Source organism: Anomaloglossus baeobatrachus, chromosome 3, assembly GCF_048569485.1.
Source record: "Anomaloglossus baeobatrachus isolate aAnoBae1 chromosome 3, aAnoBae1.hap1, whole genome shotgun sequence".
Classification (NCBI taxonomy): Eukaryota; Metazoa; Chordata; class Amphibia; order Anura; family Aromobatidae; genus Anomaloglossus; species Anomaloglossus baeobatrachus.
The window spans coordinates 692,091,307-692,101,799 of NC_134355.1; positions in this window are offsets into that span (position 1 = coordinate 692,091,307).

A 10,493-nucleotide genomic window follows, 5' to 3' on the forward strand; every position below is an offset into this window, starting at 1 on the left:
CATAGAGGAGATTTCTTTTCTTGTTTTGCCTGAGGGTATAGATGACGTACTTCTGGGTCTCCCATGACTTCGGACTCATGCTCCTCTAATTGACTGGGAGTCCGACAGCATTATTAGTTGGGGTTCGAAATGTCAGTCCCGATGTCTTCCCTTATCACCTAAGGTCATTGCAGTTGCATCAACTGATTTCTCTCCCTTACCTACACCCTATTTCAATTTCGCTGATGTGTTTTCCAAGCAGGGTGCTGAGATTCTTCCACCTCACAGGCCTTATGACTGTGCTATAGACCTCTTGCCGGGTTCTGTTCCACCAAAGGGCAGGGTCTATCCCTTGTCTATCCCAGAATCCGAGGCTATGTCGGCCTATATAAATGATAGTCTGGAGAGGGGCTTCATCCGCAAGTCTGTCTCACCTGCAGGGGCTGGGTTTTTCTTTGTGCGGAAAAAAGAGGGTGATCTGCGTCCCTTCATAGACTACAGGGGTCTTAACGCAATCACTGTAAAAAACAGATACCCCTTGCCCCTAATTTCTGAACTGTTTGACAGACAACAGGGAGCCAAGGTATTTACGAAGTTGGATCTGCGAGGTGCTTATAACTTAGTGCGAATTCGAGATGGTGACGAATGGAAGACCGCTTTTAACACCAGAGACGGTCACTATGAATACCTCGTCATGCCTTTCGGTCTGTGTAATGCACCCGCAGTGTTCCAGGACTTCGTAAATTATGTGTTTAGGGATTTACTGTTATCATCCGTGGTGGTATATCTGGATGATATACTAATTTTTTCTCCCGACCTGGAGACACATCGGTTGGATGTGATGAGGGTTCTGTCTCGTCTAAGGGAGCACTCCCTGTTTGCCAAGCTTGAGAAATGCAAATAAAGAGAAAGAGGCTGTACACAAGGCTTAGAAAAAGTATATAAATTTATTTATTCCAGAACGAACAAAGCAGTACAAGAAAAGGTTAAAATAGGATTTTAGTGAGAGGACCAGCAGGTGGCGTACTCACACCACAACTCAGTGAATAAAGTCTGTAAAGGTTAAAAATGGCTGCACAACAGCACCATACTGAGATGCCTGCCAAACACTGCTCATATGGTTCAGTGTAAAAGGCTGCCATACGGCATGCTCTGAGGACCAATGTCCATACAAGAAAAGGATTAAGCAGTGCCAGAGGGCATAACAGTAGGCGCACGTAAATGAGTTGAAAAAACTCCTCAGCACATTAGATAAAGGGTCATATACCTGAGTTGTGGGATGAGGATCCGAGAGACCCCGACCTATAGGTTTCGATCTTAATGCCTTCTTCCGGGAGTCTAACCCTTTACAAGCTTGAGAAATGTATATTTGAGCAAGCCTCTCTACCCTTCTTAGGCTATATCATTTCTCTTGAGGGATTGGCAATGGATCCTGCGAAGCTTTCTGCAGTTATGGAATGGGCTGAACCTCATTCCTTGAACGCAGTACAACGCTTCCTGGGATTGATAAATTATTACCGGCAATTTATACCACACTTTTCTACCTTGGTAGCTCCGTTAGTGGCTTTGACTAAAAAGGGCGCCAATCCTAAGGTCTGGTCTACTGAGACATCCCAGGCTTTCAAGGCAGTTAAGGAACACTTTTCATCTACTCCTGTCCTCCAAAGACCAGACGAGAATAGGCCCTTTCTCATGGAGGTGGACGCGTCCTTTGTAGGAGCTGGAGCAGTTCTATATCAAAAGAACAGCTCAGGTAGAAAAAGACCGTGTTTTTTCTTTGCAAAGACGTTCTCTCCTGCTGAGAGGAACTACACTATTGGTGACAGGGAACTACTTGCCCTAAAATTAGCATTGGAAGAGTGGTGTCACTTGCTCGAGGGAGCCAGGCAGCCCTTTCAGGTCTTTACGGACCATAAGAACCTGACGTATTTGCAAACTGCACAACGTTTGAATCCTCGGCAAGCTCGCTGGTCCTTGTTTTTCTCTTGGTTTAACTTCTCCATTAATTATCTTACCGGGGGTAAGAATAACAAGGCCGATGCACTCTCTCGCTCTATGGAATCATCTCAGGAAGAGAATGAGGACTTTCGTCTCATTCTTCCATCTAGGGTTTTTCACACACTCTCTCCTGTAACGTTAGATCAGATTCCACCTGGCAAGACTTTCGTTTCTCCTAGTCGACAGAATGACATTCTGTCATGGGCCCACACCTCTAAGTTGGGTGGGCATTTTGGCATTAGAAGGACACGAGAAATACTCGAGAGGTGGTATTGGTGGCCCCAGTTGGCCAACCATGTCAAGAGATACATCCGATCGTGTTTTTCTTGTGCTCGCAACCGTCCTTTGCGGCAGAGACCTTCTGGTCTTTTACACCCATTACCCGTGCCAGATAGACCATGGGCGGTGGTAGGCATGGATTTTGTGGGTGAACTTCCCTGCTCTCAAGGGAATCGGATAGTGTGGGTAATAACTGATCATTTCTCTCGGATGGTTCATCTAGTACCCTTACCGAGAATACCATCCTCCAGGGTATTGGCCAAATTGTTCCTCGAACATGTTTTTAGGCTGCATGGGATGTCAGACTGGATCGTCTGTGACAGAGGTCCACAATTTGCTTCCCAGTTTTGGCGAGATCTGCGTAGTATCTTACAGATAGAGTTGAACCTCTCTTCGGCCTACCATCCAGAGACCAATGGGCTGGCTGAACGAACCAACCAATCTATGATCATATACCTACGACATTTTGTCTCAGAGAATCATGACAATTGGTCTACTCTCCTACCCTGGGCAGAGTTTGCCCTTAACAATTCCGTGGCTGAAGCCACTGGGCAGACGCCTTTCATTCTCAATAATGGGCAACATCCCAGGGTGCCTGTTCCGTTTCCTGCCTCCGTACCACCGCCTCTTGTGGCGGATTGGGCAACCAATGCCAGGGAGGTCTGGGATCAGACTCAGAGTGCGATCCAAGTAGCAAAGGATCGTATGAAGACGGTAGCAGATCGTTTTCGCCGTCCCTCTCCTGTCTTTTCCCCAGGGGATTTCGTATGGCTCTCTGCTAAAAACGTGAAACTTAGAGTGGAATCTGCCAAGTTTGCTCCTCGATTCCTGGGTCCTTATGAGGTGCTTTGTCAGGTTAATCCTGTGGTATATCAACTGAAGGTACCTGCCCATCTTAGGATCCATGTCAAGTTCCATGTTTCGCTCTTGAAGCCGGCTATTCTATCCCATGCCCGTGCAGAGCCATCTCCTTCCTCCGATTCCTCTCAGTCCAGCTATGAGGTATGGGCCATCGTTGGTTTTAAGATGGTTCGTGGTCGCAGGTTCTTTTTGATCGATTGGGAGGGCTACGGTCTGGAGCATCACTCCTGGGAGCCTGAGGAGGCTGTCAATGCTCCTGACTTAGTTGCCGATTACCTGCGCTGCTGGAGGGGGGGGCCCTTGAGGGGGAGGTACTGTTACGATTCCCGTTTCTGGGGATCTGCCTGTCTCCTTATCCTTTGCTGTGGTCTGGCTATGTTATTCTCTTGGTCCTAGGTCTGTGTGGCGCTGGAGATTATCTTATGATTCCATGCTACTGAGCATGTGCGAGCACTGGAGACTAAGTCCTATCTTGGAGCCACTGCACATGTGCGGGTGACATCATCGCTGACACGTGGTCACATGTCTCTGACACCTCCTAAGCCGATTGGCCGCTGGTCATGTGCTTATGATGCTTTGCTCTGTGATTGGCCTGCATGACGTCATTGCTGACGTTCTCGCAGCAGATTGGCTGGTGTCCTCCATCTCGGATGAGGCACAGAGTCTATATAAGACCCTGACGCACGCGTCTCGGCACTCAGTCCTCTTGGTTCCTGCATAGGAGTAGACGCTCTGTGCATATCCCTTGCGGCACCTATTGTCTATCTAGGTGAGCGTTATCGGTAGGGTAACGCTCTTGTACCTTGCAGCTTATGCTGTGGTCCGTATCCTCACACCTTAGTGGAGCGGACATAGGCAGGTGCTTGCTGCACATGGTCTGACTGGGCCTTGTGGTTCTACTCTGAGGTGAGCGTTATCGGTAGGGTAGCGCTCCTGTACCTTTCAGCCGTACTGTTGTCCGTGTCCTCGCACCTTAGTGGAGCGGACATAGGTAGGTTAGGTGGTCGTTGCCTTCTAGGTTAACGCTCCACTACGCTGCCTCCTGCAGCAGTCCGTATCCTCACACACTAGGGGAGCGGTCATAGGCAGGAGTTTCAAACTAGCAGCATTGCTGCTGTCCGTATCCTTGCACCACAAGTGGAGCGGACATAGGTAGGTGCCATATTGCACACACTACACCTATTCTCTGTGACTGTTAACTGAGACAGGTGCTTTCATGCTCACAGTGAGTGAGTGTGAGATTTCTTTGCACTTTTAAGTTGTATTCCTCACTCTTTTGCATTTCCACTCCTATGTTATGCTAATAAGGTAGTCGCTGTGACTGAAACAGTATACGCCGCTATTGGCCTTGGTGACACTGTGACGCAACAGTGTCAGTACCGCTTTGGTGGTACAGGTTTCCCCTATCCTCTGCCATACTCTGCAGCAGAGCTCTGCACGGTGGACCCTGACTGTCGGATAGCCTTCCATTCCCTTACTATCCGACAGCCCCCGTAACAATTAGGTGTTTGTGTGGGAATTGCCAATGTAAGCTCCTCAACTTCCTGCTCTCCCTCCTCCTTCTCCTTATCTGCTGAGCTACACAGCTTCTTGCTTCTGGGTTCACACCAAGTGGGATCTACAAGTTCAATATCAGACTCTATGTTGCCCCACTTTTCCTCTTCCTGACTTGACATCACAGAATAGTACACGTGCACCTCAGGTGTCTGAATCTCATCATCATTACTTCGACCCCTGAAGGTTAAAATCAGTTGACAAGAGTTGGGATTCTGTTCAGAATCTACTTCGTCCAGGCCAGGATCCAACTGGCAATGATTTTGGGCATATGTGCAGAAGCTTTCCCCCTCTTGAGTCTGGGAATCTTTTGAGCAGATTTCTAATGCTCATGGTATAGAATGTGTAAACAGCTCTGCAGACTCGCCCATGTATTGTTTCTTACAATCACGGCACGGTGGCTCAGTGGTTAGCACTGCAGCTTTGCAGCGCTGGGGTCCTGGGTTCAAATCTCAACAAGGACAATATCTGCAAGGAGTTTGTATGTTCTCCCCGTGTTTGCGTGGGTTTCCTCCGGGTACTCCGGTTTCCTCCCACACTCCAAAGACATACAGATAGGGACTTTAGATTGTGAGCCCCAATGGGGACAGTGTTCCTGATGTATGTAAAGTGCTGCGGAATATGTTAGCGCTATATAAAAATAAAGATTTGATCAGGGTGGCACCTCTGAGGATACAACTGCGTGTGATGTTGAGGAGCAGGAATTGGAGGAGTGGCGACTTGATGCAGCACTTGCCATCCATTCTTGCACATGCTGTTTATCAGCCACATTTCGAAGTTGAAATGATGTGCGGCTGACAAAAAAATCTTGTGGAGTTGGCTCTCCAGTAGCGGAAGTTCTTCTCATTTTTCTTGGGATTGCATAATCCAGTTATGGATTCCATAATCCATTTTCCCCATTAGAAAATGTGTTCCACTATTGCTAATGCGATCCAGTGTACATCTTGTCTCATGTATGCAGTCCTTGAAAAGCCGTTCGAGGGTGCATACTGTTGTTCGAAATGTGCGCACGTTGCACATTTGGAAGCCCAGATACTGGATGTAAATGAGCAGCTGGCAACTCTGAGATGCATTAGCAATATGGAAAGGAGTGTGCTGCTCACTGAGCAGCAGCTTGCTGGGTCAGATGTGGGGGAGGATCGTAGTAGGGAGCGGCAGGACGGTGAGGTAGGTAGCTGGGTGACAGTTAGAAAGGGGGGTAAAGGGAAAAGTGCTAGGAAGGCTAGTCCTGAACTGACACACCCCAATAGGTTTGCAAACTTGGCAGATGAGGGGGATGTCATTACAGGGGTAGCATTGCTGCAGCAAGGCATGACCTCTGAACGCCAGAGGAGTGTCTGCTCCAGTAAGGGGGGGAATAGGAGTGCAGGGCAGGCAAGACAGGTACTGGTAGTGGGGGACTCAATTATTAGGGGGACAGATAGGGCAATCTGTCACAAAGACAGGGATCGCCGAACAGTGTGTTGTCTTCCTGGCGCTCGAGTTCGGCACATCGCTGATCGGGTTGACAGATTACTGGGAGGGGCTGGGGAGGACCCAGCGGTCATTGTACACATTGGCACAAATGACAAAGTTAGAGGTAGGTGGAAGGTCCTTAAAGATGATTTCAGGGAATTAGGTTGTAAGCTTAAAGCATGGACCTCAAAGGTGGTATTTTCGGAAATACTACCTGTGCCACGAGCCACACCAGAGAGGCAAAGAGAGATCAGGGAGGTTAACAGGTGGCTCAGGAATTGGTGTAGGAAAGAGGGTTTTGGGTTCCTGGAGAATTGGGCCGACTTTTCAGTTGGCTACAGATTCTATGCTAGGGATAGGCTGCATCTTAATGGGGAAGGTGCAGCTCTGCTGGGGCAGAAAATGGCTAGAAGGTTGAAGGAGGGTTTAAACTAAGAATGGGGGGCAAGGGTATTCACTTTATAGAAGGGGAATGTAGTGTAGATAGTGACCAGGGCACAAGTAATGAAATTGGGGGTGGTACGGGGGGAAGGGTTAGGACAGTCAATACAGTAAGCAGGAATATAGGTACAGAGTCATATGTAACGTGCATGTACACTAATGCCCGAAGCCTCACATATAAGGTGGAGGAATTAGAATTAATATTGTTGGAAGAAAATTATGATATAGTGGGGATATCAGAGACATGGCTGGATGAGAGCTATGACTGGGCTGTTAATTTACAGGGTTATAGCCTATTCAGGAATGACCGTACAAATAAGCGAGGGGGAGGTGTGTGTCTATATGTAAAATCATCCTTAAAACCCTTCCTGCGTGACAACATATATGAGGGTACTGAGAATGTAGAGTCCCTATGGGTGGAGATAAGGGGGGGGAGAATGAATAATAAAATACTGATAGGGGTGTGTTATAAGACGCCGAATATTATGGAAGAGGTAGAGAATCTCCTCATAAAGCAAATTGATAAAGCAGCGAGTCTCGGAGAGGTAATTATTATGGGGGACTTTAACTATCCTGATATAAATTGGGGAACAGAAACTTGCAGTTCCAGCAAAGGAAATAGATTTTTGATAACAATGAAAGATAATTACCTTTCACAAATGGTACAGGACCCCACAAGAGGGGGAGCACTACTAGACCTTGTACTAACCAATAGGCCAGACCGCATATCAAATATACAAGTTGGGGGTTACTTGGGGAATAGTGATCACAAAATAATAAGTTTTCATGTATTCTTTAGTAAGATGTATAGTAGAGGGGCTACAAGGACACTAAACTTCAGGAAAGCAAATTTTAAACAGTTGAGAGATGATCTTAGTGCAATAAACTGGGATGATGTACTAAGTAATAAAAGTACACAAAGCAAATGGGAGACTTTTATGAGCATCCTGAATAGGGCTTGTGCAGAAAATATACCCTATGGGAACAAACATGCTAGAAATAGGAGGAAACCCCTATGGCTAAATAGAGCTGTAAGGGAAGCAATAAAAGAAAAACAGAAAGCCTTAAAAGAATTAAGAGGGTAGGTAGTGATGAGGCATTATATAATTATAGAAAATTAAATAAAATATGTAAAAAGCAAATTAAGTTAGCTAAGTTTGAGACAGAGAGACTCATTGCGAGAGAAAGTAAAAATAATCCTAAAATATTCTTTAACTACATAAACAGTAAAAAACTGAAACGCGATAGTGTTGGCCCCCTTAAAAATAGTCTTGGTGAAATGGTGGAAGGGGATGAGGGTAAAGCCAACCTGCTGAATGACTTTTTTTATACGGTTTTTATACAAGAAAATGCCATGGCAGATGACATGACTAGTGGTACCATAAATTCACCCTTGAATATTACCTGCTTAACCCAGCAGGAAGTACGCCGCCGCCTCGAAATCACTAAGGTTGACAAATCTCCGGGCCCGGATGCCATACACCCCAGAGTACTACAGGAATTGAGTTCTGTGATAGATAGACCATTATATTTAATCTTCTCAGATTCCTTAATAACAGGGTCGGTACCGCAGGACTGGCGCATAGCAAATGTGGTGCCAATATTCAAAAAGGGGACAAAAACTGAGCCGGGAAATTATAGGCCGGTAAGTTTAACCTCTACGGTTGGTAAAATCCTTGAGGGTTTCTTGAGAGATGCTATACTGGAGTATCTCAAGAAAAATAACCTTATGACAGAGTATCAACATGGGTTTATGAGGGATCGATCCTGTCAACCTGATCAGCTTCTATGAAGAGGTAAGTTCAAGCCTGGACCAGGGAGATGCAGTGGATGTTGTGTATATGGACTTTTCAAAAGCTTTTGATACGGTGCCACACAAAAGGTTGGTACATAAAATGAGAATAATGGGGATAGGGGAAAATATGTGTAACTGGGTTAAAAACTGGCTCAGTGATAGGAAACAAAGGGTGGTTATTAATGGTACGTACTCGGACTGGGTCTCAGTTCATAGTGGGGTACCACAGGGGTCAGTATTGGGCCCGCTTCTTTTCAACATATTTATAAATGACCTTGTTGGGGGCATGCGGAGTAGAATTTCAATATTTGCAGATGATACTAAACTCGGCAGGGTAATCAATACAGAGGAGGATAATTTTATATTACAGGGAGATTTATGTAAATTGGAGGATTGGGCTGAGAAGTGGCAATTGAAGTTTAATGTAGATAAATGTAAGGTCATGCACTTGGGTAGAGGAAATAACATTTATGATTATGTACTTAATTGTAGAACACTGGGTAAAGCAGACACAGAAAAAGACTTGGGTGTATGGGGGGATGGTAAACTTCACTTTAGTGGACAGTGTCAGGCAGCTGCTGCCAGGGCTAATAAAATAATGGGATGTATTAAAAGAGGTATAAGTGTTCATGAAAAAAATATAGTTCTACCTCTGTACAAGTCAGTAGTGCGACCGCACTTATATACTGTGTACAATTCTGGTCACCGATATATAAGAAGGACATAGCTGAACTGGAGAGGGTGCAGAGAAGAGCCACCAAGATTATTAGAGGAATGGGTGGGCTGCAATACCAAGACAGGAAAAACGAAGGCTTAGGGGGGATCTAACCACAATGTATATATATATGAGGGGACAGTACAGAGACCTTTCCAAAGATCTTTTTACACCTAGGCCTGCGACTGGAACACGGGGGCATCCACTACGTCTTGAGGAAAGAAGGTTTAATCATAATCACAGACGAGGATTCTTTACTGTACGAGCAGTGAGACTATGGAACTCTCTGCCGCATGATGTTGTAATGAGTGATTCACTACTAACATTTAAGCAGAGCCTGGACGCCTTTCTTGAAAAATGTAATATTGCCAGTTATGTATATTAGATTTTATGACAGGGTATTGATCCAGGGAACTAGTCTGATTGCCGGATGTGGACGAAGGAAGGAAATTTTTTCCCCATTGGAACTTGTTTGCCACATTGGGTTTTTTTTTGCCTTCCTCTGGATCAACATGTTAGGCTACAGGTTGAACTAGATGGACTTAGAGTCTCCCTTCAACCTTAAAAACTATGATACTATGATACTATGATACTATGATACTATGAGTGTTTGCATACTAGAGCTTTGAATAATAGAACTTCACAGACAGACACCTCCAACACCTGGCCTATTCACTCTTCCACCACAACATCATCGTGATTTACCACTCATGGTTGATGTACCCTTCACTTTTTAAACAGATATTTCTCAATTTGCTTCCTTCTGCAACCCCTTAGCCATTAGTATAACCACTTGACAGCCATTTTACACCACACCACTGACTTATATGGAGTTCAGCATCCGGAGTCCAATTCAGTTCAAGTTCAGATCCCAAACCAAACTTTTTTTTAAAGTCCGGCCTAACCCGATAAACCCAAACATCCATCGCCACCACTGAGTACGACCCAGAGGTACAAGATGTCCATTGCTCAGGAATAGTGATGAGCGAGTACTAAAAAGCTCGGGTGCTCGAAGCTCGGGCCGAGCCTCCCAAGATACTCGTGTACTCGGCCCGAGCAACGAGCCCAATGTTATCCTATGGGAGACCCGAGTATTTTTGTGAAATGACCTCCCGGCAGCATGGAGAAACCCTAAAAATGTCACAAAAGTCTCAGAAGAGTGCTCAAATGACATGGCAACAGCATGGGGAAGACCCCTTGAAGCATTTATCACTCAAAAGTCACAGCTGTGAACAATTTTGTCCGCGTTTTACGCCATTTTTACGGACTCACCAGAAAACCTTCCAAAATGACCCCAAAATGATTTTTCATGGCGGAAATGTTAAGGGCACATACCCAATAGTGAGATAGAGCTGGTGTATGTTACTTTTTGAGATCAATACATGAAAGATTTTACGTGAAAACATTGTGTGGCAC